A 22,682-nucleotide genomic window follows, 5' to 3' on the forward strand; every position below is an offset into this window, starting at 1 on the left:
AGAGTCTGTTATAATCCACCCCGGACAACCTATTGGCCGCCAGCAGCCGCAGAACACGCCTTTAGTCACCGCCCATTGGCGCACGGAGCAGTCCGTTAAGAGTCACCTCGGACAGCCTCAGATTGGGCGCCACAGATTCCGAACACGCCCTTTACTCTCAGCCCATTCGCGGACAGAACAGTCTGTTACGATCAGTCCGGGACAGTCTCTCGGCCAGCCTTAGTGTAGGGATAACATAGTCAAGTATGAAACATGATTCCCCAAGTGGAAGTGACTCCCCAGAATTTGTTCCCCACAACTAAAAGTCTAAGGAGGAGAAGTTTGTGTGTGGGATCCTGGCGCGGAGCCTGGTGTGTGGGATGAGGGGGCCGGGGGCAGGAGGGGAGAGGGCTGCGCGGAGCCTGGTGTGTGGGATGAGGGGGCCGCGGGCAGGAGGGGAGAGGGCTGCGCGGAGCCTGGAAATAACGAGCTTCTTACTTTGCCTGCTGTCAAAGGGCAAGACTGGGGCCACGTGGCGTGCGGAGCAGGGACAGCAGCTGGGGGCGATGGAATTACACGTGCATTACCCGCAATGACCACCGAGCGGCACTGTGGAGGCGCTACGGAATTACACGTGCATTACCCGCAATGACCACCGAGCGGCACTGTGGAGGCGCTACGGAATTACACGTGCATTACCCGCAATGACCACCGAGCGGCACTGTGGGGGCGCTACGGAATTACACGTGCATTACCGCCGGTGACTACCGAGCGGCACTGTTGCTCTGCTAAGGGCCGTTATTTCCGAATAAAAAAGATTGTTCTTAGGGTAGAAATGCCCCATTCCGAACTAAGAACACGCTGGGCGGGGCTATGCCGGGGGGCGGGGCTATGATAGGGGCGGGGCGCGCTGCGACGTGCCCCGGGAGGCCGCACTCTGAGAACTACAAGTCCCAGGATGCGTCGCTAACACTTGGAGTGACAGGAGCGCGGGACCAACCGCGTCGCTCCCTGGTCAATGCCCCGTTGTGATGTCACTTCCGCTGCACCCGCCCAACCGAACAGCGCCGGGCCTGCCCTGGCCCTGCAATGGCCGATGGGAGCTGCGGACAGGGGCACTCAGTTTCCCACAAGCCACTGCGGCTACTTTCCCTACTCCCCCTCATCCGGCCCCTCCCCATTGCTGGGCGGGGCTCCTGCCTCAGAGACGGCAGCGTCCGCAGCTGATGCCCCGCCCCCACTCGGGAAAGGAGACTCCGCGGCAACCCTTCCCCCCCAAACTCCTCCCCGCCGCGTGCAGTCTGATCCCCCCAAACTCCTCCCCGCCCCGTGCAGTCTGATCCCCCCCACACTCCCCTCCGCCCCGTGCAGTCTGATCCCCCCCCCAAACTCCTGTCCGCCCCGTGCAGTCTGATCCCCCCCAAAGCTCCTCCCTGCCCCGTGCAGTCTGATCCTCCCCCCAAACTCCTCCCCGCTCCGTGCAGTCTGATCCTCCCCCCCGTGCAGTCTGATCCCCCCAAACTCCTCCCCGCTCCGTGCAGTCTGATCCCCCCAAACTCCTCTCCCCCCCGTGCAGTCTGATCCCCCCCAAACTCCTCCCCGCTCCGTGCAGTCTGATCCCCCCCACACTCCCCTTCGCCCCGTGCAGTCTGATCCCCCCCCAAACTCCTGTCCGCCCCGTGCAGTCTGATCCCCCCCAAAGCTCCTCCCTGCCCCGTGCAGACTGATCCTCCCCCCAAACTCCTCCCCGCTCCGTGCAGTCTGATCCTCCCCCCCGTGCAGTCTGATCCCCCCCCAAACTCCTCCCCGCCCCGTGCAGTCTGATCCTCCCCACGTGCAGTCTGATCCCCCCCAAACTCCTCTCCCCCCCGTGCAGTCTGATCCCCCCAAACTCCTCCCCGCTCCGTGCAGTCTGATCCCCCCAAACTCCTCTCCCCCCCGTGCAGTCTGATCCCCCCAAACTCCTCCCCGCCCCGTGCAGTCCGATGCCCCCCAAACTCCTCTCCGCCCCGTGTAGTCTGATCCCCTCCCCAAACTCCTCTCCGCCCCGTGCAGTCTGAACCCCTCCCCAAACTCCTCGCCGCCCCGTGGAGTCTGATCCTCCCCCCCGTGCAGTCTGATCCCCCCCCAAACTCCTCCCCGCCCCGTGCAGTCTGATCCTCCCCACGTGCAGTCTGATCCCCCCCAAACTCCTCTCCCCCCCGTGCAGTCTGATCCCCCCCAAACTCCTCCCCCGCAGAGCCTGCAGTGCGGGATGAGGGGGCCGGGGGCAGGAGGGGAGAGGGCTGTGCGGAGCCTGCAGTGCGGGATGAGGGGGCCATGGGCAGGAGGGGAGAGGGCTGCGCGGAGCCTGCAGTGCGGGATGAGGGGGCCGGGGGCAGGAGGGGAGAGGGCTGTGCGGAGCCTGGAGTGCGGGATGAGGGGGCCATGGGCAGGAGGGGAGAGGGCTCCGCGGAGCCTGGAAATAACGAGCTTCTTACTTTGCCTGCTGTCAAAGGGCAAGACTGGGGCCACGTGGCGTGCGGAGCAGGGACAGCAGCTGGGGGCGATGGAATTACACGTGCATTACCCGCAATGACCACCGAGCGGCACTGTGGAGGCGCTACGGAATTACACGTGCATTACCCGCAATGACCACCGAGCGGCACTGTGGGGGCGCTACGGAATTACACGTGCATTACCGCCGGTGACTACCGAGCGGCACTGTTGCTCTGCTAAGGGCCGTTATTTCCAAATAAAAAAGATTGTTCTTAGGGTAGAAATGCCCCATTCCGAACTAAGAACACGCTGGACGGGGCTATGCCGGGGGGCGGGGCTATGATAGGGGCGGGGCGCGCTGCGACGTGCCCCGGGAGGCCGCACTATGAGAACTACAAGTCCCAGGATGCGTCGCTAACACTTGGAGTGACAGGAGCGCGGGACCAACCGCGTCGCTCCCTGGTCAATGCCCCGTTGTGATGTCACTTCCGCTGCACCCGCCCAACCGAACAGCGCCGGGCCTGCCCTGGCCCTGCAATGGCCGATGGGAGCTGCGGACAGGGGCACTCAGTTTCCCACAAGCCACTGCGGCTACTTTCCCTACTCCCCCTCATCCCGCCCCTCCCCATTGTTGGGCGGGGCTCCTGCCTCAGAGACGGCAGCGTCCTTAGCTGATGCCCCGCCCCCACTCGGGAGAGGAGACTCCGCGGCAACCCCTCCCCCGCAAACTCCTCCCCGCCCCGTGCAGTCTGATCCCCCCAAACTCCTCCCCGCCCCGTGCAGTCTCCTCCCCCCCACCAAACTCCTCCCCGCCCAATGCAGTGTGAACCCCCCCAAATTCCTCTCCGCCCCGTGCAGTCTGAACCCCCCCCAAATTCCTCTCCGCCCCGTGCAGTCTGCTCCCTCCAAACTCCTCCCCGCCCCCTGCAGTCTGCTCCCCTCCCCAAACTCCTCCCCGCCCCCTGCAGACTGATCACCCCCAAAATTTCTCTCCGCCGCGTGCAGTCCGATCCCCCCCAACCTCCTCTCCGCCCCGTGCAGTCCGATCCCCTCCCAAAGTCCTCCCCGCCCCGTGCAGTCCGATCCCCCCCAAGCTCCTCCCCCCCGTGCAGTCCGCTCCCCCCCACCAAACTGCTCTCCGCCCCGTGCAGTCTGCTCCCCCCCAAACTCCTCCCCGCCCCGTGCAGTCTGCTCCCCCCAACTCCTCCCCGCCCCGTGCAGTCTGCTCCCCCTCACCACCAAACTCCTCTCCGCCCCGTGCAGTCTGATCCCCCCCAAACTGCTCCCCACCCCTTGCAGTCTGCTCCCCCCCAAACTGCTCCCCACCCCGTGCAGTCTGCTCCCCCCAACTCCTCCCCACCCCGTGCAGTCTGATCCCCACCAAACTCCTCTCCGCCCCGTGCAGTCTGATCCCCCCCACCAAACTCCTCTCTGCCCCGTGCAGTCTGCTCCCCCCCAAACTCCTCTCCGCCCCGTGCAGTCTGCTCCCCCCAACTCCTCCCCGCCCCGTGCTGTCTGCTCCCCCTCACCACCAAACTCCTCTCCGCCCCGTGCAGTCTGCTCCCCCCCCAAACTCCTCCTCCCCCCGTGCAGTCTGATCCCCCCAAACTCTTCCCCCCGTGCAGTCTGATCCCCCCCAAACTCCTCGCCCCGTGCAGTCTGATCTCCTACCCCCCACAAAACTCCCCCCGTGCAGTCTGATCCCCCCCAAACTCCTCCCCCCCGTGCAGTCTGATCCCCTACCCCCCAAACTCCTCCCCGCCCCATGCAGTCTGATCCCCCACCACCACCAAACTCCTCTCCCCCCCATGCAGTCTGCTCCCCCCAACTCCTCCCCGCCCCGTGCTGTCTGCTCCCCCTCACCACCAAACTCCTCTCCGCCCCGTGCAGTCTGCTCCCCCCCCAAACTCCTCCTCCCCCCGTGCAGTCTGATCCCCCCAAACTCTTCCCCCCGTGCAGTCTGATCCCCCCCAAACTCCTCCCCCCCGTGCAGTCTGATCCCCTACCCCCCAAACTCCTCCCCGCCCCATGCAGTCTGATCCCCCACCACCACCAAACTCCTCTCCCCCCCATGCAGTCTGCTCCCCCCAACACCAAATTTCCCAGCCGGCTTGTGTGGGGACTGGCAGCGGGACAGGCTGATGCTGCTGTTGCCTTCGAAAGTGCAGCGGGGAGCGTGAGGCGGGTGGGGGGGGAGGGGGGGCGGCTGCCTCTGCTGCGTCCCGTTCACAAGCCCAGAGGGGCCGCGCGAGGATTTTCCGGAGACCCCGAGGAGTTTTCTGCCGCTCACTTCTGTGTCCCAGCTGAGTTCCTGCCGGTCAGTGGCCCCGCCCCCAGACCAGGCCACGCCCTTGCCATTAATGACGGAGCCTGGGACCCGTCTGTGTGCCCCACAAACCCACGTGTCACTCGCCGGGGAGCCGATAGAACGTGCCCCGCGTTCCATCATTTGCATGCACCGCGCCAGGGCAATGACGTCACTAGCAGTGCGCTGCTGTTCGTAGCCGGCAGTGGCAGCTTCGCACCGAGCCGGGCCACGAGGCAGCGGGCGCAGCGCTGGGGGCGGAGCTACAGGGGAGCGGCCCGGCCGGGCGGGGTGCACACTGGGGCGCCCAAGGGCTGAGATCCGGGCGGGGCAGCGTCACGCTCTGACCTCGCTGCCGCCTCCCGCCGCCTCTCCCTTGGGGCCGGGTGGCGCGGACCGGAAGCCGCTGCACTGCCCGGATTTCCTGGGGAACACGCTCCCTGTGACGTCAGGGCCTGCCACAGAGGCAGGGCGCCACCCCGGCCAAGCAAGGAGCAGAGCTAGGGTTGCCAGATGGTTTCACCAAAATACCAGACACGCCTGACATGACATCACAATCTGCATTCCATCTGATTTAGAAAATACCAGACATTTATCAGAGGAGTAGCCGCGTTAGTCTGAATCTGCAAAAGCAGCGAGGAGTCCTGTGGCACAGAACTCCTTGCCGCTTTCGCGGACATTTATATTTTCTCAATTTGTTTCCCCGAAGAAAAAGCTGAAAGCCTGGACCGTCCAGTTCAAAACCGGACACCTGGCAACCATAAGCAGAGTGGTGCCTTGTCGGAGCGGTTCCAGCCTCCGCTCTGCTGTCCTTCCTCTGCCCCACGTACCACGGGAGCTGGTGGCCTACGCTGGCTGCACCGCCGCAGGAAACCTCCAACCCCAGTCGCTGTCCCAGCCAGGCACCCCGTGTCTGAACCCGTCCCGCCTGGCCCCGTGTCTCCTGCCTACTACCCGCTGACCTGGCACCAGCTGAGCGCTCGTACCTGGGCACCTTCCGGTCACGGTTCCCAGTCGGTTGCTGTCAGGCTGTGGACCGAGCAAACGTCACTTCCGGTCCGTGGGACTGAACGCACGTGGCGCCGGCATGATGCGAGGCCGCTCCTTGTTGCCCCACGTCGGATACAAAAGGAGCAGCTACCGCGCGGCAGTTAGGGCCTCGTGCTGAAACGCGCTGCAGCAGTGCTACTCTTCCCTGCCCCTCTCATCCCAGTTGCATGCTCCAGATGGGAGGGGAGGGGTGTCGCTTTCCAGGAGCTACTGCTGCCAGGGCACCGTCTGACTGGCACACGTCAGACGCACACGCCCGTGCAACAGCCACTCACCCTGCCAAATGCTCACACGCAGGGATGCGTGTACACACTCACAAACGCGAATTAACAGATTAACACGCCTGGGCGCCCACTCGTGCCCTCGCTCAGATGCCCACACACGCATCTGCTCAATCTGCCTGCACGCAGGCACGTGCACACACACGCAAATGGACACTTGCGGACGCACACACTTGCACTCATACTTACGTGCGCACGCATGCACGCCGAGTAACAGTCGCCTAGAAGGACTCACCAATAATATCAAACTCAAAAGCCAAAGATTAGATCAATTAGGAGACAACTATTCCCACGAGGCCCTAATCCATGGCTGGGGCTCCTCGGTGCTGCTGGGAGACCAAGTCTTTATTTCAATCCCAGTTTTGCCAACTCTCCGCATGCGTGACGCTAGGTCAATTGGCAGCCTACTCACTTAGTTTTCCGTATGATCCTAGACACGTTAAGTATCGCCAGCCAGGAGATTCGGGGAGGGTGGCGGGGGGGGGGGGGGGATTAATGACATTTTTAAAAATACAAAAATCGGTGTTCAGTTTCTGTTGTAGATAAACCTATGTACTTCATATGACTTGACACTGTGCCTCTCCATATAACCTTGTAACTTTGTATTAATCCATATGACCTTGTCACTTTGTATTAGAACTTGAATCCATATAACCTTGTAACTTAGTTTTCTACATAGGGTTCTAATACAGAGTATATAGTTAAAGAGGTAAAAATGTCATTTGCTAGGAGTAGAATAAGATCTTTCCCCCACTCTCTCCCCCCACTCTGTAATCAATTGCCCAGTTGAATGAACGAGGTGTGAATGAGTAACACTTGGGAGCCAAGCACCTCCAGAGAGCTACACCAGTTGAAAAGGGGGTAGAAGCCAGACCCAAGGTGTCAAGAGGGCTCAAGAAAGAAGAGCAGACATATTGAAGGCCTTGGGGATTAGAAGCAAGCACCTTCTTTGGAAAACACCCTCTCTTAACAGACAGCACCCACAAAGGGACCAAAGGACACAGACCCAGATTTTGAATCTGGGATATATTTGCATAAGAGGGAAGCTGCTATAAAAGTGAGTTGTCTTGCAGAGGACTCCGGGTCTCATCTTGTCACCATCGGAGCATCGATCCGGATCAGCAGAAGCCCGGCTCCACCCCTCCCCCATCTAACTCACCTGGCCAGTGAAGTTAAGGGGAGCAACAAGTTGGTAACAACAGCAAGACGGAGTGTGCTTGTGCACGTGTGTGTGTGTGTGTGAGAGAGAGTGAGTGACACAGAATAATCAATACTTATCATATGCATGTGGTAAATAAATATATATATATATATATATATAAAAATTAATGTGTGTGTGTGTGATCAATAAATGTGGCGTGTTGCCTTATCCCTCTGAAAAAGATCCCGAGTACTTCTTTTAAGTACAACACTGTGACTTTTGTACTTCGTATTTTCAAGTTCTTCCACCACGAGCCAGAGGGCCTTTTCTCAGGGACCCGTACCACGCTCGCAAACGTCTGTGCGGCCCTCCCTCGATACTTACCTTGAGCCAATTGCTATTTGCTCTTCTTCCATAGATCGCTGTCTGGTTTCCATCTGCCGGCAGGGTCTCGGGAGGGTGGCTCCTTTCGGTCTCTGCCACCACATGGCCAGCCTCTCATCTCCTCCAAGTCTACAGGGACCGAAAAAGAGACAGAGAACGGTTAGGAGCTAAGCCACCCTAGATGTGTGGAAAGGACAGACACGTGCGTCACCTGGCTGCTGCTCACTGGAGCCCAGTGTTGCCTCTAACATTTCCCCTCCAGGAGCGGAGTGAGTTTTGTCTCGTGCTCCAAGATCGAGGTCACGTGCCCTTCTTCGGATGCCTGCCACCCAGGCGAAGACATGTCTCGTCTGTGTTTTTAAAACGTTCTGGAAGAAAGAGTACTAACACAAGGGAGAATTAACAAGGTCATTTAAACTGTAAATATTTGTTTGATATGAAGTCAAATAAAAGGAAAATTAATACTGCAACATTTTCAGTGGCCAACCTCCTCTCCTCTCCTCTCCCCTCCCCTCCCCTGCCCTGCCCCCTCCAGCTGGCCTAGATGATCTCTCCGGGTCCCTTATGGTAAAGCCCGCCCCGGGACCCTGTGCTGAGGTGACAAGTTCTTCACAAGATACTGGGTATGTAAACTTTTTACGGAAAAGCGTCCGTGGCCAATCTAGTCGCGCTTTTCTGCAAAAAAGCCCCAATCGCCATTTTCGCCATCGGGGCTTTTTTGCGGAAAAGAACTCTCTGCTGTCTACACTGGCCCTTTTGCGCAGAAGTCTTTCGGAAAAAGACTTTTGCCCGAACGGGAGCAGCATAGTATTCCCGCAGAAGCACTGACAATCTTACATGAGATCGTCAGTGCTTTTGCGGAAATTCAAGCGGCCAGTGTAGACAGCTGGCAAGTTTTTCCGCAAAAGCAGATGATTAGCACACTTTCCTAGTTGAAAATCCAAGGAGAAGAAAGGGGAGAATTGCAAATCAAGACTCTCTTAAGGTGTCTGAAAGCTACTTTGGTCTGGGCCGGTACTCAGTGGTACCAAGGCAGACTTTTCTGTGGCTCGGTTGTCTAATGCCACACTAGAACAAGTCTACCACACCGAACGAAAGAGCAGACAATTACATGAAAGGGAAAAAAGGTGGCTTGGCAGAGAATTTGCTTCCGGACAAAAACAAGAGACTGCGGTGGTTAAAGAAGAACGGGAGGCATACCTGTGCATAAACCAATTCACCAGAAACCTTCTGAACAACCAGTTCAGTCACATGTCCTTACAGGGACAAGCACCTTAATGACGGTAGCCCTGACATTTTATTTTGCAGACGATTCTACTTGTGGAAGGGCTGCTGGAGTGAAACTTGAGGCCCAAGCAGGAGGAAAGTTTGATTTTCTAGTACCAAATAGAAAAACAATAATAGAACAAAAAGGCTAAAAGATGCCTAAGGGCGGAGATAGGGTCCAGAATGACTTAGACAAATTGGAGGATTGGGCCACAAGAAATCTGATGAGGTTCAACAAGGACAAGTGTACAGTCCTGCACTTGGGATGGAAGAATCCCAAGCATAGTTACAAGCTGGGGACCAACCAGTTAAGTAGTAGTTCTGCAGACAGGACCTGGGGGTTACAGTGGATGAGAAGCTGGAGATGAGTCAACAGTGTGCCCTTGTAGCCAAGAAGGCTAATGGCATATTAGGTTGCATTAAGAGGAGCATTGCCAGTAGATCCAGAGATGTCATTATTCCCCTTTATTCGGCTTTGGTGGGGCCACATCTGGAGTACTGTGTCCAGTTCTGGGCCCCCCACTACAGAAGGGATGTGGACACATTGGAGAGGGTCCAGCAGAGGACAACCAAAACGATTAGGGGGCTGGAGCAATTGCTCTATGAAGAGGCTGAGGGATTTAGGTTTCTTTAGTCTGAAGAGGAGACCATGAGGGGGGATTTTATAGTAGCCTTCAACTTCCTTATAAGGACACAGGAACGCAAGGTAACCTGTTCTCCCAACTCTCGCTTTCAGACGGGGTGGGGAACCTTATTGGGGGGGCGGAAGGCACACACTAGTAGGGTTGCCAGATGGTTTCAGCAAAAAAAAAAAAAAAAAAAAAAAAGGGGGCCAGGAAAATTTTTGTTGAGGGAAAGAAGCCAAACAAACAAAAAAACCCCACCAGGAACATTTTTGTTGAGCAAAATCCAGTTGTGACCCCTTTAATTAGTCAGCCAATCTCCCCGCCCCGGCTTATTTCTGCTGGGCACAGAGGAAAAGCAGAAAATACTGGACATTTTGTATGTCTGGTATTTTCTAAATTTATTTACCGGACAAAAAGTGCAACTACCGGGCTGTCTGGCTCAGTGCTAGACACCTGGCAACCCTACACACAAGTGTGAAGAAAAAAAAATCCCAAACCCCACCATCCGCATTAACACATGCCCCAACTGAGAAGGAGGAAGAGGCTTCCCACATTCCCCTCGCACACAAGGCTTCCCTTGTGAGGAGGGGGGGGCGGGGGGCGGGGCGGGGCGGGGCAGGCTAGCAGAATTTGTCTGCTCCAATCAGGCCACCCAGAGAAATAAAAAAGCAAATTGAAAGAGCCAGACGAATACCTAGAAACCATCTACTTCAAGACAGACCCAAGAAAACCAACAATAGAACACCACTTGTCATCACCTACAACCCCCAACTTAAACCTGTCCAACACATTATCAATAAACTACAGCCTATATTGGAACAGGATACCATACTCAAAGAGGCTCTGGGAGACAGACCCATAGTCTCCTATAGACAACCACCTAACCTCAAGATCATTCTTACCAACCACCACAGGACATACCACACTAATACCAACCCTGGTACCTTCCCTTGCAACAAACCCCGTTGCCAGCTTTGTCCACATATTCATTCTGCTGATACCATTATTGGACCCAACCAAGTGAGTTATAAGATCAAGAACACATATTCCTGCGCATCCAGAAATATAATCTATGCTATCGTGTGCCGAAAGTGTCCGTCTGCTATGTACATTGGACAAACATCTCAGACACTTCGCCAAAGGATTAATGCCCACAAAACAGATATCAGACAAGATCACAAAGAGAAAACAGTTTCTTGCCATTTTAACCAGAAAGGACACTCTCTCAATGACTTGACCACCTGCATTCTGCTACAAAGACCTTTTACATCTGCACTTGAAAGGGAATCCTCTGAACTGTCATTCATGTTAAAATTCGACACTTTCCAACAAGGACTTAGTTCAAATGTTTGTTATCTCACCCATTACCAAGATAGTTTCCCCAATTATCACCTCTAATACCATTAACTCACAAACATCCCACTCTCCCTACCTCTAATATCATCAATTCACAGACACTTACCTTCCTTCCCCCTCCCCCCCACCGCATCCCCCTCCTGTTCTGCAATGTGATTTGTCCTTTTCATATTTGTTCTTTTTTTTAATTGTATCCTTTGGTATATACGGTTGTGACTACTTTCTTCCACTATTTGATCTGAGGAAGTGGGTCTGGCCCACGAAAGCTCATCATCTAATAAACCATCTTGTTAGTCTTTAAAGTGCTACATTGTCCTGCATTTTGCTTCAACTACCCCAGGCTAACACGGCTACATTTCTATCACCAATCTGGAGGGGAGCTAGAGCGTTAGTGTGGGAACCTTGAGTCTCGAGGGCCACACTCACGTGAGCTGGGGTATTAGGTTCCTCACCCCTGCTTTAAAAACAAAACCTCTTACTCTTAAAAATCGATCCCCGTATCTCTGGTCGGACCAGCTTCACGCAGGTCCTCGGGGATGGAAAACTGCAGCAAACTGTATGAACAGAAACAAACAGAAGCCCCAATCGCAGCTGGAGGTGGGGCGAGGCTGCCCCAGCAGGGACACAACGGGGCAGCCGCCCTCCACCAGATCAGGAAAACAACCGCGCCATTCCCCGGCCAGCAGGAAGGCGAGTGCCGCTGCAAGGCTCCGCAAGGGAGGTGGGCGGCAGAGGGGTGTTTGTGCGCGGCCGCGCGCCTTCAGCGGCAACTCCCCTGGTGCCCCCTTCTCTAGTCCAGCCAGGCCTAAAATGCTCAGTGCTTAGAAGGCGGGTGGGGAACCTAAGGCCTGGGTGCTTGGGGCTCCTCCACCGTCGCCCCCTCCCCACGCCGTGGGGCTGGAGCGCACAAAGCGACTAGGCTGGGCCCTGCAGTGCTCTGGCGCCAGGGGGACGTTTCTCCGCTCAGCTGGGGGCCAGGCAGGGAGGCTTTTCTGTAGGTTGGTTTGTCTGTCACCTGTTTGCCCCCCAATTCTCAGCCACTCCCCCTCTCTCCCCACACGCCCCCACCCAGGACGCTCTCGGCCTCTGCAGGAGGCACAGCCGGGCACTGGGCGGCACTGCGGGCAGCCAGGGCCAGAGCATCCCCCCCCACAGCGCCCCCCGCCGAACTGCCCCCCCCCCGGGCACAGGGGGGATTCAGCGGGCACCCGGCCCCGCCCCCAGACAGCGAGCAGCGCGGGGAGCAGGGCTCAGGCCGCCCCGCCCCCCCGCGTGCGGGACACGTTCTGTGCGTGCCCCGCCCGCGGGAACCACCCCTCGAGGGCGCGCGGCTCCCCGGCGGGGGGAAGGGGCACGTGACACTCCCGGGCCCCGGTGGCCCGCAGCCCCCCCTCCCCGAGACACCCACGTGACTGGAGCCCGGGTCAGCTCCCGCGCCCGGCACCACCTGGGGGGGTCACAGGGGCGCTGCTCCCCGGGGAGGCAGCAGCGCCGGGGGGGGGCCAGAAATCGCCCCCCCACCTCCGCCAGGGGCCGCCCCGCCGATGTCCAGCCTGGGGCCCGGAGAGAAGCAGGCGGGGGGGGGGGCTCCACGTCACTGCCAGCTCCCGCCCCGCCCCCCAGGCTCCGCCCCTCAGCGCCCCCCGCAGCGTTTTCCCGCCCGCCTCGTGGGCGCGAGCGTCCCGGGAGTTTCCCGCCCAGCCAGCGCCGCCCGCGCCTGCGCTCTCCCGCGCCCTGTCCCCTCCTGCCCCCCCCGTGCCAAGGCCCCCCCCGGCCCCTCCCCCTCCCTCCTGCCCCCCCAGTACCGAGCACCCCCCCGGCCCCTCACCCCCTCCTGCCCCCCCAGTGCCGAGCACCCCCCGGCCCCTCACCCCCTCCTGCCCCCCCAGTGCCGAGCACCCCCCCGGCCCCTCACCCCCTCCTGCCCCCCCAGTGCCGAGCACCCCCCGGCCCCTCACCCCCTCCTGCCCCCCCAGTGCCGAGCACCCCCCCGGCCCCTCACCCCCTCCTGCCCCCCCAGTGCCGAGCACCCCCCCCCCCGGCCCCTCACACCCAGCCTGCTCCTACACCTCACCCCTGTCCAGACACCCCACCCCCAGCCCGCTCCCCCACCTTCCCTCGCGCCCCCTTCTCCCCCAGGCCAGACACCCCACCCCCAGCCCCCTCCCCCACCTTCCCTCGCGCCCCCTCCTCCCCCGGGCCAGACACCAACAAGGGGCGGGGCAGCTTCGCACTCGGACCCAGGATTCGCTCGCGCCCCCGCGCGCTCCTCGGACCTTCCTGTCATGGCGGCGCCGGCCGCCCAGTCAGACAACGCCCCCCTGCGACAGCCCATTGGCCGAACCAGAGGCAGGATCCCCTTTGCTGACAGCCCATTGGGCGACACTATCCTCCGCCAAGCCTGTCTTCCGAAAGCCCATTGGCTGGCACACAGCCAGGAACCACCCCTAAGTCACAGACAATTCGAGGACAGAGCAGCCCATTAAGATCCACCCCGGACAGCCTATTGGTCGAGAGCAGTGACAGGTCATTCCCCCTAGTCACACCGCATTCGCAGGCAGAGCTGTCCGTTAAGATGCAGCCGGGTCAGCCTATTGGGTGCCTCTGATTCAGAACACGCCCCTTAGTCACAGCCCATTCGCGGACAGAAGAGTCTGTTATAATCCACCCCGGACAACCTATTGGCCGCCAGCAGCCGCAGAACACGCCTTTAGTCACCGCCCATTGGCGCACGGAGCAGTCCGTTAAGAGTCACCTCGGACAGCCTCAGATTGGGCGCCACAGATTCCGAACACGCCCTTTACTCTCAGCCCATTCGCGGACAGAACAGTCTGTTACGATCAGTCCGGGACAGTCTCTCGGCCAGCCTTAGTGTAGGGATAACATAGTCAAGTATGAAACATGATTCCCCAAGTGGAAGTGACTCCCCAGAATTTGTTCCCCACAACTAAAAGTCTAAGGAGGAGAAGTTTGTGTGTGGGATCCTGGCGCGGAGCCTGGTGTGTGGGATGAGGGGGCCGGGGGCAGGAGGGGAGAGGGCTGCGCGGAGCCTGGTGTGTGGGATGAGGGGGCCGCGGGCAGGAGGGGAGAGGGCTGCGCGGAGCCTGGAAATAACGAGCTTCTTACTTTGCCTGCTGTCAAAGGGCAAGACTGGGGCCACGTGGCGTGCGGAGCAGGGACAGCAGCTGGGGGCGATGGAATTACACGTGCATTACCCGCAATGACCACCGAGCGGCACTGTGGAGGCGCTTCGGAATTACACGTGCATTACCCGCAATGACCACCGAGCGGCACTGTGGGGGCGCTACGGAATTACACGTGCATTACCGCCGGTGACTACCGAGCGGCACTGTTGCTCTGCTAAGGGCCGTTATTTCCGAATAAAAAAGATTGTTCTTAGGGTAGAAATGCCCCATTCCGAACTAAGAACACGCTGGGCGGGGCTATGCCGGGGGGCGGGGCTATGATAGGGGCGGGGCGCGCTGCGACGTGCCCCGGGAGGCCGCACTATGAGAACTACAAGTCCCAGGATGCGTCGCTAACACTTGGAGTGACACGAGCGCGGGACCAACCGCGTCGCTCCCTGGTCAATGCCCCGTTGTGATGTCACTTCCGCTGCACCGGCCCAACCGAACAGCGCCGGGCCTGCCCTGGCCCTGCAATGGCCGATGGGAGCTGCGGACAGGGGCACTCAGTTTCCCACAAGCCACTGCGGCTACTTTCCCTACTCCCCCTCATCCGGCCCCTCCCCATTGCTGGGCGGGGCTCCTGCCTCAGAGACGGCAGCGTCCGCAGCTGATGCCCCGCCCCCACTCGGGAAAGGAGACTCCGCGGCAACCCTTCCCCCCCAAACTCCTCCCCGCCCCGTGCAGTCTGATCCCCCCAAACTCCTCCCCGCCCCGTGCAGTCTGATCCCCCCTCAAACTACTCCCCCCCGTGCAGTCTGATCCCCCCAAACTTCCCCCCGCCCCGTGCAGTCTGATCCTCCCCCCCGTGCAGTCTGATCCCCCCCAAACTCCTCCCCGCCCCGTGCAGTCCGATCCCCCCAAACTCTTCCCCGCCCCGTGCAGTGCGATCCCCCCAAATTCCTCTCCCCCCGTGCAGTATGATCCCCCCAAACTCCTCCCCGCCCCGTGCAGTCCGATCCCCCCCAAACTCTTCCCCGCCCTGTGCAGTCCGATCCCCCCAAACTCCTCCCCGCCCCGTGCAGTCTGATCTCCCCCAAAACTCCTCCCCGCCCCGTGCAGTCTGATCCCCCCCAAACTGCGCTCCGCCCCGTGCAGTCTGAACCCCTCCCCAAACTCCTCCCCGCCCCGTGCAGTCTGATCCTCCCCCCCGTGCAGTCTGATCCCCCCCCAAACTCCTCCCCGCTCCGTGCAGTCTGATCCCCCCCACACTCCCCTCCGCCCCGTGCAGTCTGATCCCCCCCCCCAAACTCCTCCCCGCCCCGTGCAGTCCGATCCCCCCAAACTCTTCCCCGCCCCGTGCAGTGCGATCCCCCCAAATTCCTCTCCCCCCGTGCAGTATGATCCCCCCAAACTCCTCCCCGCCCCGTGCAGTCCGATCCCCCCCAAACTCCTCCCCCCCGTGCAGTCTGATCCTCCCCCCCGTGCAGTCTGATCCCCCCCAAACTCCTCCCCGCCCCGTGCAGTCTGATCCCCCCCAAACTCCTCCCCGCCCCGTGCAGTCCGATCCCCCCCAAACTCTTCCCCGCCCTGTGCAGTCCGATCCCCCCAAACTCCTCCCCGCCCCGTGCAGTCTGATCTCCCCCAAAACTCCTCCCCGCCCCGTGCAGTCTGATCCCCCCCAAACTGCGCTCCGCCCCGTGCAGTCTGAACCCCTCCCCAAACTCCTCCCCGCCCCGTGCAGTCTGATCCTCCCCCCCGTGCAGTCTGATCCCCCCCCAAACTCCTCCCCGCTCCGTGCAGTCTGATCCCCCCCACACTCCCCTCCGCCCCGTGCAGTCTGATCCCCCCCCCCAAACTCCTGTCCGCCCCGTGCAGTCTGATCCCCCCCAAAGCTCCTCCCTGCCCCGTGCAGTCTGATCCTCCCCCCAAACTCCTCCCCGCTCCGTGCAGTCTGATCCTCCCCCCCGTGCAGTCTGATCCCCCCAAACTCCTCCCCGCTCCGTGCAGTCTGATCCCCCCAAACTCCTCTCCCCCCCGTGCAGTCTGATCCCCCCCCAAACTCCTCCCCGCTCCGTGCAGTCTGATCCCCCCCACACTCCCCTCCGCCCCGTGCAGTCTGATCCCCCCCCCAAACTCCTGTCCGCCCCGTGCAGTCTGAACCCCCCCAAAGCTCCTCCCTGCCCCGTGCAGTCTGATCCTCCCCCCAAACTCCTCCCCGCTCCGTGCAGTCTGATCCTCCCCCCCGTGCAGTCTGATCCCCCCAAACTCCTCCCCGCTCCGTGCAGTCTGATCCCCCCAAACTCCTCTCCCCCCCGTGCAGTCTGATCCCCCCCCAAACTCCTCCCCGCTCCGTGCAGTCTGATCCCCCCCACACTCCCCTCCGCCCCGTGCAGTCTGATCCCCCCCCCAAACTCCTGTCCGCCCCGTGCAGTCTGATCCCCCCCAAAGCTCCTCCCTGCCCCGTGCAGTCTGATCCTCCCCCCAAACTCCTCCCCGCTCCGTGCAGTCTGATCCTCCCCCCCGTGCAGTCTGATCCCCCCAAACTCCTCCCCGCTCCGTGCAGTCTGATCCCCCCAAACTCCTCTCCCCCCCGTGCAGTCTGATCCCCCCAAACTCCTCCCCGCCCCGTGCAGTCCGATGCCCCCCAAACTCCTCTCCGCCCCGTGTAGTCTGATCCCCTCCCCAAACTCCTCTCCGCCCCGTGCAGTCTGAACCCCTCCCCAAACTCCTCGCCGCCCCGTGGAGTCTGATCCTCCCCCCCGTGCAGTCTGATCCCCCCCCAAACTCCTCCCCGCCCCGTGCAGTCTGATCCTCCCCACGTGCAGTCTGATCCCCCCCAAACTCCTCTCCCCCCCGTGCAGTCTGATCCCCCCCAAACTCCTCCCCCGCAGAGCCTGCAGTGCGGGATGAGGGGGCCGGGGGCAGGAGGGGAGAGGGCTGTGCGGAGCCTGCAGTGCGGGATGAGGGGGCCATGGGCAGGAGGGGAGAGGGCTGCGCGGAGCCTGCAGTGCGGGATGAGGGGGCCGGGGGCAGGAGGGGAGAGGGCTGTGCGGAGCCTGGAGTGCGGGATGAGGGGGCCATGGGCAGGAGGGGAGAGGGCTCCGCGGAGCCTGGAAATAACGAGCTTCTTACTTCTTACTTAAAAATCGATCCCCGTATCTCTGGTCGGACCAGCTTCACGCAGGTCCTCGGGGATGGAAAACTGCAGCAAACTGTATGAACAGAAACAAACAGAAGCCCCAATCGCAGCTGGAGGTGGGGCGAGGCTGCCCCAGCAGGGACACAACGGGGCAGCCGCCCTCCACCAGATCAGGAAAACAACCGCGCCATTCCCCGGCCAGCAGGAAGGCGAGTGCCGCTGCAAGGCTCCGCAAGGGAGGTGGGCGGCAGAGGGGTGTTTGTGCGCGGCCGCGCGCCTTCAGCGGCAACTCCCCTGGTGCCCCCTTCTCTAGTCCAGCCAGGCCTAAAATGCTCAGTGCTTAGAAGGCGGGTGGGGAACCTAAGGCCTGGGTGCTTGGGGCTCCTCCACCGTCGCCCCCTCCCCACGCCGTGGGGCTGGAGGCACAAAGCGACTAGGCTGGGCCCTGCAGTGCTCTGGCGCCAGGGGGACGTTTCTCCGCTCAGCTGGGGGCCAGGCAGGGAGGCTTTTCTGTCGGTTGGTTTGTCTGTCACCTGTTTGCCCCCCAATTCTCAGCCACTCCCCCCCTCTCCCCACACGCCCCCACCCAGGACGCCCTCGGCCTCTGCAGGAGGCACAGCCGGGCACTGGGCGGCACTGCGGGCAGCCAGGGCCAGAGCATCCCCCCCCACAGCGCCCCCCGCCGAACTGCCCCCCCCCCCCGGGCACAGGGGGGATTCAGCGGGCACCCGGCCCCGCCCCCAGACAGCGAGCAGCGCGGGGAGCAGGGCTCAGGCCGCCCCGCCCCCCCGCGTGCGGGACACGTTCTGTGCGTGCCCCGCCCGCGGGAACCACCCCTCGAGGGCGCGCGGCTCCCCGGCGGGGGGAAGGGGCACGTCACACTCCCGGGCCCCGGTGGCCCGCAGCCCCCCCTCCCCGAGACACCCACGTGACTGGAGCCTGGGTCAGCTCCCGCGCCCGGCACCACCTGGGGGGGGGGGTCACAGGGGCGCTGCTCCCCGGGGAGGCAGCAGCGCCGGGGGGGGGGGGGCAGAAATCGCCCCCCCACCTCCGCCAGGGGCCGCCCCGCCGATGTCCAGCCTGGGGCCCGGAGAGAAGCAGGCGGGGGGGGGGGCTCCACGTCACTGCCAGCTCCCGCCCCGCACCCCAGGCTCCGCCCCTCAGCGCCCCCCGCAGCGTTTTCCCGCCCGCCTCGTGGGCGCGAGCGTCCCGGGAGTTTCCCGCCCAGCCAGCGCCGCCCGCGCCTGCGCTCTCCCGCGCCCTGTCCCCTCCTGCCCCCCCCAGTGCCAAGGCCCCCCCCGGCCCCTCCCCCTCCCTCCTGCCCCCCCAGTGCCGAGCACCCCCCCGGCCCCTCACCCCCTCCTGCCCCCCCAGTGCCGAGCACCCCCCCGGCCCCTCACCCCCTCCTGCCCCCCCAGTGCCGAGCACCCCCCCCCGGCCCCTCACACCCAGCCTGCTCCTACACCTCACCCCTGTCCAGACACCCCACCCCCAGCCCGCTCCCCCACCTTCCCTCGCGCCCCCTTCTCCCCCAGGCCAGACACCCCACCCCCAGCCCGCTCCCCCACCTTCCCTCGCGCCCCCTCCTCCCCCGGGCCAGACACCAACAAGGGGCGGGCTGGGGGCGGGGCAGCTTCGCACTCGGACCCAGGATTCGCTCGCGCCCCCGCGCGCTCCTCGGACCTTCCTGTCATGGCGGCGCCGGCCGCCCAGTCAGACAACGCCCCCCTGCGACAGCCCATTGGCCGAACCAGAGGCAGGATCCCCTTTGCTGACAGCCCATTGGGCGACACTATCCTCCGTTAAGGCTGTCTTCCGAAAGCCCATTGGCTGGCACACAGCCAGGAACCACCCCTAAGTCACAGACAATTCGAGGACAGAGCAGCCCATTAAGATCCACCCCGGACAGCCTATTGGTCGAGAGCAGTGGCAGGTCATTCCCCCTAGTCACACCGCATTCGCAGGCAGAGCTGTCCGTTAAGATGCAGCCGGGTCAGCCTATTGGGTGCCTCTGATTCAGAACACGCCCCTTAGTCACAGCCCATTCGCGGACAGAAGAGTCTGTTATAATCCACCCCGGACAACCTATTGGCCGCCAGCAGCCCCAGAACACGCCTTTAGTCACCGCCCATTGGCGCACGGAGCAGTCCGTTAAGAGTCACCTCGGACAGCCTCAGATTGGGCGCCACAGATTCCGAACACGCCCTTTACTCTCAGCCCATTCGCGGACAGAACAGTCTGTTACGATCAGTCCGGGACAGTCTCTCGGCCAGCCTTAGTGTAGGGATAACATAGTCAAGTATGAAACATGATTCCCCAAGTGGAAGTGACTCCCCAGAATTTGTTCCCCACAACTAAAAGTCTAAGGAGGAGAAGTTTGTGTGTGGGATCCTGGCGCGGAGCCTGGTGTGTGGGATGAGGGGGCCGGGGGCAGGAGGGGAGAGGGCTGCGCGGAGCCTGGTGTGTGGGATGAGGGGGCCGCGGGCAGGAGGGGAGAGGGCTGCGCGGAGCCTGGAAATAACGAGCTTCTTACTTTGCCTGCTGTCAAAGGGCAAGACTGGGGCCACGTGGCGTGCGGAGCAGGGACAGCAGCTGGGGGCGATGGAATTACACGTGCATTACCCGCAATGACCACCGAGCGGCACTGTGGGGGCGCTACGGAATTACACGTGCATTACCGCCGGTGACTACCGAGCGGCACTGTTGCTCTGCTAAGGGCCGTTATTTCCGAATAAAAAAGATTGTTCTTAGGGTAGAAATGCCCCATTCCGAACTAAGAACACGCTGGGCGGGGCTATGCCGGGGGGCGGGGCTATGATAGGGGCGGGGCGCGCTGCGACGTGCCCCGGGAGGCCGCACTCTGAGAACTACAAGTCCCAGGATGCGTCGCTAACACTTGGAGTGACAGGAGCGCGGGACCAACCGCGTCGCTCCCTGGTCAATGCCCCGTTGTGATGTCACTTCCGCTGCACCCGCCCAACCGAACAGCGCCGGGCCTGCCCTGGCCCTGCAATGGCCGATGGGAGCTGCGGACAGGGGCACTCAGTTTCCCACAAGCCACTGCGGCTACTTTCCCTACTCCCCCTCATCCGGCCCCTCCCCATTGCTGGGCGGGGCTCCTGCCTCAGAGACGGCAGCGTCCGCAGCTGATGCCCCGCCCCCACTCGGGAAAGGAGACTCCGCGGCAACCCCTCCCCCGCAAACTCCTCCCCGCCCCGTGCAGTCTGATCCCCCCAAAACTCCTCCCCGCCCCGTGCAGTCTGATCCCCCCCACACTCCCCTCCGCCCCGTTCAGTCTGATCCCCCCCCCAAACTCCTGTCCGCCCCGTGCAGTCTGATCCCCCCCAAAGCTCCTCCCTGCCCCGTGCAGTCTGATCCTCCCCCCAAACTCCTCCCCGCTCCGTGCAGTCTGATCCTCCCCCCCGTGCAGTCTGATCCCCCCAAACTCCTCCCCGCTCCGTGCAGTCTGATCCCCCCAAACTCCTCTCCCCCCCGTGCAGTCTGATCCCCCCCCAAACTCCTCCCCGCTCCGTGCAGTCTGATCCCCCCCACACTCCCCTTCGCCCCGTGCAGTCTGATCCCCCCCCAAACTCCTGTCCGCCCCGTGCAGTCTGATCCCCCCCAAAGCTCCTCCCTGCCCCGTGCAGTCTGATCCTCCCCCCAAACTCCTCCCCGCTCCGTGCAGTCTGATCCTCCCCCCCGTGCAGTCTGATCCCCCCAAACTCCTCCCCGCTCCGTGCAGTCTGATCCCCCCAAACTCCTCTCCCCCCCGTGCAGTCTGATCCCCCCAAACTCCTCCCCGCCCCGTGCAGTCCGATGCCCCCCAAACTCCTCTCCGCCCCGTGTAGTCTGATCCCCTCCCCAAACTCCTCTCCGCCCCGTGCAGTCTGAACCCCTCCCCAAACTCCTCGCCGCCCCGTGGAGTCTGATCCTCCCCCCCGTGCAGTCTGATCCCCCCCCAAACTCCTCCCCGCCCCGTGCAGTCTGATCCTCCCCACGTGCAGTCTGATCCCCCCCAAACTCCTCTCCCCCCCGTGCAGTCTGATCCCCCCCAAACTCCTCCCCCGCAGAGCCTGCAGTGCGGGATGAGGGGGCCGGGGGCAGGAGGGGAGAGGGCTGTGCGGAGCCTGCAGTGCGGGATGAGGGGGCCATGGGCAGGAGGGGAGAGGGCTGCGCGGAGCCTGCAGTGCGGGATGAGGGGGCCGGGGGCAGGAGGGGAGAGGGCTGTGCGGAGCCTGGAGTGCGGGATGAGGGGGCCATGGGCAGGAGGGGAGAGGGCTCCGCGGAGCCTGGAAATAACGAGCTTCTTACTTTGCCTGCTGTCAAAGGGCAAGACTGGGGCCACGTGGCGTGCGGAGCAGGGACAGCAGCTGGGGGCGATGGAATTACACGTGCATTACCCGCAATGACCACCGAGCGGCACTGTGGAGGCGCTACGGAATTACACGTGCATTACCGCCGGTGACTACCGAGCGGCACTGTTGCTCTGCTAAGGGCCGTTATTTCCGAATAAAAAAGATTGTTCGTAGGGTAGAAATGCCCCATTCCGAACTAAGAACACGCTGGACGGGGCTATGCCGGGGGGCGGGGCTATGATAGGGGCGGGGCGCGCTGCGACGTGCCCCGGGAGGCCGCACTCTGAGAACTACAAGTCCCAGGATGCGTCGCTAACACTTGGAGTGACAGGAGCGCGGGACCAACCGCGTCGCTCCCTGGTCAATGCCCCGTTGTGATGTCACTTCCGCTGCACCCGCCCAACCGAACAGCGCCGGGCCTGCCCTGGCCCTGCAATGGCCGATGGGAGCTGCGGACAGGGGCACTCAGTTTCCCACAAGCCACTGCGGCTACTTTCCCTACTCCCCCTCATCCCGCCCCTCCCCATTGTTGGGCGGGGCTCCTGCCTCAGAGACGGCAGCGTCCTTAGCTGATGCCCCGCCCCCACTCGGGAGAGGAGACTCCGCGGCAACCCCTCCCCCGCAAACTCCTCCCCGCCCCGTGCAGTCTGATCCCCCCAAACTCCTCCCCGCCCCGTGCAGTCTCCTCCCCCCCACCAAACTCCTCCCCGCCCAATGCAGTGTGAACCCCCCCAAATTCCTCTCCGCCCCGTGCAGTCTGAACCCCCCCCAAATTCCTCTCCGCCCCGTGCAGTCTGCTCCCTCCAAACTCCTCCCCGCCCCCTGCAGTCTGCTCCCCTCCCCAAACTCCTCCCCGCCCCCTGCAGACTGATCACCCCCAAAATTTCTCTCCGCCGCGTGCAGTCCGATCCCCCCCAACCTCCTCTCCGCCCCGTGCAGTCCGATCCCCTCCCAAAGTCCTCCCCGCCCCGTGCAGTCCGATCCCCCCCAAGCTCCTCCCCCCCGTGCAGTCCGCTCCCCCCCACCAAACTGCTCTCCGCCCCGTGCAGTCTGCTCCCCCCCAAACTCCTCCCCGCCCCGTGCAGTCTGCTCCCCCCAACTCCTCCCCGCCCCGTGCAGTCTGCTCCCCCTCACCACCAAACTCCTCTCCGCCCCGTGCAGTCTGATCCCCCCAAACTGCTCCCCACCCCCTTG

This window comes from Pelodiscus sinensis, chromosome 11 (genome assembly GCF_052426305.1).
Source record: "Pelodiscus sinensis isolate ZL-2025 chromosome 11, ASM5242630v1, whole genome shotgun sequence".
NCBI lineage: Eukaryota > Metazoa > Chordata > Testudines > Trionychidae > Pelodiscus > Pelodiscus sinensis.